General features: G+C 32.0%; 1 long non-coding RNA gene across 1 annotated transcript; it reads left to right on the top strand.

Annotated features, from left to right (window-relative positions):
- The first annotated feature begins 1966 nt into the window (after window positions 1–1966).
- On the top strand, window positions 1967–4529 carry LOC113737151 (uncharacterized). Its single transcript, XR_003459943.2, has 2 exons — window positions 1967–2561; window positions 4257–4529. It is a non-coding gene; the product is annotated as an uncharacterized lncRNA (long non-coding RNA).
- Window positions 4530–5492: the final 963 nt, after the last annotated feature.

Here is a 5492-nt window from a genome sequence, read left to right on the forward strand (position 1 = left end):
GTAAGTTCAGGGAAGGTGAGTGCAATTTTTTAAACTACAGGGGATGTGAGTGCAAGTGTCAAAAATCTCAGAGAAGGTTTCTGCAATTTTCCCATTTTAAAAACTAGCAAAATCGTCCGATTCGAGCAAGGAACCATTGAACCAGATGTTTAAACCGTCTCGATTCTTACGCTTATTTGAAAAAATATTGAGTTTGTTTGGATAAGAGTTTATTTGGATGATTTATTTGAGATATTTATTGTAGTACTTTTTGTGATGTGATGTATGTGAGATAAAAAGGTGATTAAGAAGATAAAAAAGTAATTGGGATTTGTGAGGCAAAATTTTTTTTCCCCAATTCTCTTTTTTGTCCAAACAAACTCATTGCCCCACCTTGACATCGTCTGAAAAGCGACACCATTGACGCTTACCAGCCTTTTTAATGCAATGCCTACTATGCCTACTAGCTATTAAATCTTCTCTTCTTTAGCTGCCCAATATTTGTGTAATAGTTTAGTTTTGTGTCGTCTGATCTTTTCAAAATCGTAGTTTAACTTTAATTCTAAATTGTTTAAAAATTTCAAAATTTCTTACTAAATTTCATACCTTCTATCAACTAGACTATTTTAAAAATTAAACTATCCACATTGCAGCTTACTTTTATGCAATTTTTCATTTCTTATTCATAAATTCATGAGTAATTTTATTTTTGTATAATTAAATTTTCATGATTTATCAAAGTTAGTTTTTTTTTGTTTTCTTTGTTTAGTGCGTATGTTTGTTACTATCTAGTTTTCTCCTAAGCTCTTGAATGTGTTGTGATTGCAAAAATATATTTATTTAGTTGATATTGTATTACTATTTCAACTTTTAAGTTATTATCATCAATAATGAACAAAATACTCTAATCTCACCCATTGATTAACTAAGTATGGATTTACAAGATTCATTTGATTAGTCAATATGATAATACAAATAACATATTAATTATTATGACATCACGGTCAATAGCACTTCAAAAATGACTAGCCAAACGATTGAACCAATAATCCTTGACTTAATACAATTTTCGATTTAATGAATGATTTGGGTTTTAAAACCTTAGTTTAATTCTATATTAACACTTCACACATGTTAACAAGTGATATGTTGTTTTTTTTAAAAAAATAACTAATATACACTCACACAGAATTAATATTACATGGTCCTGGTGGAAACAGCCAAGTCGTGTGCTCTATCTACAAATATTCTATCAACTTTAACAATAGAAAGCTTATAAAGGAAAGAAGATAACATGATGATGTCCTTCAAAATAGAGACAACTGCCAAAGGAGCGGCTGGAATATTAACGCAGTACAACAAAAGTAGAAGACAACCTATAGCAACAGAGAAAACTGAAGATGCATAATTGGGCTATGCAAAGGGTCATAGCCAGCTAAGTGCACTCAGACATGCTTGAGCCTCTATCTGAAATGATGATAAAGCACAATTTTTTTCCGTCACGACGATAATATTCCTATAACTTAAATTATCTTATTCTACAAGGAGGAAGAGATTAAAGAAATTGTGTAAAAAGTTAACAGGTATACAGACTTGACTAGATAAAAGGGATACTTTGACGCCTCCTTTAGATTTTTTTCAAAGCAAGTGGAGTTTGAATCCCGACCTGCAGTTCAAAGAGAGATTTTGTTCCTTTAAATCCCTTTTTGCTGTCCACTGAACCAAAGTTGAGCGGTTTATAAAGTACAAATTGACTGAGTATGTGAATGCAACACACAGCCTTATTATTACAGTAATTAACATGTATATAAAAGGGGGAATGCACTTTGTTAAAGGAGTGGTCGTCTGATGATATGGCACCATGCCATTGGTGGAAATGTGTTCGTCACTCATGTGAAACCCACGTGACTTCTTTTTTTTTAAATTATTCCTCTACTTTGTGTATGACATAGTGGGTTACACTAAAATACTCCTCCTTTTTTGTTGCAGTGAACGCTGCTTCTTCTGCTTTCCTTTGAGGGGAGTTACGGATTTTTTTGTGCTCGGGGCAACCATCCCTCAAGTTTCCTTTGGAACCCTTTTTTCCATTCTCTCCCATACCGTCTCAAAAATTATCCCAAACTACTTCCTCCTCCATGTCTCTTCAATAAACCTTCAATTATTCTTTCCTTTTTGTGAAAGATAAATGGATCTTCGACATCTTCCACTTCATCCAAGCAATTTCATTTTTTGGTGATTGCTTTCTGGTTCTAGATGATTTAAACTTTACAACATGAATTTCATTCAATTTTGATTAATTAGCTAAAGTAGGTCATTTGCATTCATAATAGGTACTATTTTTGCTTGGGTAGAATATCTCCCCTTAAGCATCAGCCTTTTCTCATTGTCTTGTTGAATGATAGGTGAAAAAAAATTATTGAAAGCTGCAACCGTGAAGAAAGGTTACTTAGGAAATGTTGAATAACTGCTCAATTGCTTAGCACTTCATCTATAGTACTAACTAAAAAAAATCCACATTTAATGAAGCAGCTTGTCATGGCAGCGGCATGGCATTGATGTAAAGCAGGATCCTCCTATTGATGGTAAATGATCTTTACATATTTCGTTAGTAGAAACTCCACTGCAACAGTTGTCATTTTGATTTGTATTTGCCAAAACAAGGAAATTGATGACTTGAATTAGTACAATTAGTTGATTCTTTGTTCACTTTGAATTAATATAGACAGTAGAACCAATGATTTGGATGGAAACTGAGAAATTGCACAACTCATTAATATCCTCCATATGGTCAATATGTTTATTTCTGCTGAGGCTTTACATGATGACTAATTGGATGTGGAAAAGTTTTCTTTAACAATTAAGGTTGATTGTTTTGTCTCTTGAATATCAAGTTTATGAGGTGAGATTGACTTTGACTATTATTTTTTTCCTCTTGAAAAATTGAGAAAAATGGTTGTTCTGGATCTTTGAGTTTTAAATACAAGTTTTAGGAAACGATTAGCATTAACAGAATAGAAAATACTTGTTATATCTAATATGGTTCGGACCATGCTGAGTTAATAGGCATAATATTATGAGTGTCTGATTGGGTTCCTTAAAATGTATTGGACCATGCTGATTGGATTTCATGGATTTCATTCTCTAACTTTCTTCAAAATTCTATCAACTTTATAATTCTCTATACTTCATAAATTTCTTATGTGAGTCTCTTCTTGTTTCTCTTGAAGTCTCATTATGGCATTTGCTTATGTAGTTGTGTTTTTTACTTGTAGTTGTATTGTTCAATATTGGCTATTTGTTTTAGAATGAAAATTCAAACTACTTGGCGACTTTGTGGTCTACGTTGCATCAATTTTTTTTTTAACTGAAAAGAATGTTGTTATATATTTTCTTTTTACTAATAAAGAAAATAATAAGATACCGAGATTTTCTGAATTTGAGGAATTCTGGCTAAAATGTTTTGCAATGTGGTTTGAGGCTATAAATATTGGCCAACATGCAGTGTAAAAGAAAATTATGTGATATCCTATTTTTGTTTTTGAGTTGCTTACGAGGTTTATAGTTTTCTATAGACAGATCTTTTCTCTTTTTTTTCCAATGTTTTCTTCCCTTCTATTTCATTCTTTCTTCTGTTGCTATCTTTCTTCCTCCTGTGAATATCAATCATATTTTCTCTCCTTACCATGAAAAGTTTCTTCTGTATTTTGTTTTAGTGAATTGTTCTAATTTTTTCTTTTCCTTGGGCTAAAAGCATCAAAGTTAAGTTGAAAATTTTTAGAAGCTTTCATTTATCCTGCTTTCTTGAGAAATTTTTTTTGATTCTTTTGCTTTCCTATATGGAAGACATGCCAAGTTGGATTTTGGAACACACGTTTGCACTTGAATTTTATCAACTTTTAGTTATGCATAATGTCGAAACTGAAAGTAAATTTTGTTTGGAAACCATTGACCAATTTTTTGCATGTGGCAAACGTCCATTTTCATTTAGCAGTTTAAGCTTGCATCTTTTGAAACAACTAAGTGATTGTTGCACGGTGGTCATGGGGTTGTTCCAAATGATAGGTGTGAGATTCACTTTACATGAAGTGAATGACATGTTGCTAGTCATCTGTGCTCTCACCATTGGAGGGTATATATAAATCCACTTGATTGATCTTTTTCTTACATGGCCAACATGTTCCTTCCTTTTCTTAGTTGTTCTAGCTAAAGTAGTAGCACCAGTTTTAGTAAAAAAGTTTAGGTATTAGAACTCACTGGCTCACAATCTTCCTATTCAGATCCGAGAGTTAAAGCAAAGAAGCTGGGACTACTAGCTGAGCCATATATTTGGAGGGAATGCAATCAATGTGCAAATTGGTTGGTCAAATGCAGCATATGATCCATCAGGACTATAAGTTCCCCGATGATATTCCAGCAAAGATGCAAGATTTGTTAGGAGCAAATGTGTTAGGAGTTGCATATCTTCATTTTGTTTCTACTTAAGAGGTTATGACCTCTTCCAATGTACCAAAAAAGAAAGAAAAAATAAAGAGGTTCCATTACAGAATATATATCCTTGGTGCTTCTTGCAGGAATTTTTTTTCCCTTTTGATTGGTCATATCCCATAATGTTGTAAGACTTCTCTAGCAGCAAAAGTGTATAGGAATTCTAAGGTTGCTTTCCTCAAAACTCAATGACAGGAATTTGTTAAGAATGTGTTTGGAATTATATTAAGTAATGCAAATTAGTTAATGTAGCTGCTTTTTAAGTATGAGATTTCATTTATAAATATAGAGGACACCACAACATAACTTGTATGGTGGGTCAATGGTCAGTTGTATATGTCCTAATCATATCTTTATTATGTCCTATTATATTTTTTAAAGGTATGGTATTATAATTATCATCTCTTGGACTTTATATTTTTACAATTTTGAACTAATTATATACTTCCTAAGAACACAATTCTAAATATTTTGTTTATCATTCACATATGCTACTGTTATAATAATTTACAAATTAAGTAGGTATAATTGGACATTTATCCACCGTGCGTTTGCATGGTGAATCCCTCCTAGTATGTCCTAAACGATCCAAGCAATGCTAGCTTTAGTAGAAATAGATTTAGGATCAAAGGATGAGAGTCATCAGGAATGCTATTACCTACTTGGAAAAGGAGATATATGTTTTTATTACTTCCAACAAAGCATGGCGCCTGGAGATATTTACTCCAAACGTCTTTCAGTCTTCACTTAGGAATACGGCTGTAAACGAATTTCGGATTCGAGTGACTTGAATCTGAGCTCGACTCGATCTCGATCAACATCGAGTTCGAACTTATCAAGTCAAACTCGAGTTCAAAAATACTAAACTCGTTAGCTCGCGGGTGGACTAGAACTCAATTATATATATATATATATACATATTATTTTATTAGCAAAATTACATATATAAATTTCTAATATTTTATTATTTGTTAAGAAAAATTATTATTTTATTTATTTTTTAAAAATAAAATAATTTTTTTTTATTT

Source organism: Coffea arabica, chromosome 3e (genome assembly GCF_036785885.1).
Source record: "Coffea arabica cultivar ET-39 chromosome 3e, Coffea Arabica ET-39 HiFi, whole genome shotgun sequence".
NCBI lineage: Eukaryota > Viridiplantae > Streptophyta > Magnoliopsida > Gentianales > Rubiaceae > Coffea > Coffea arabica.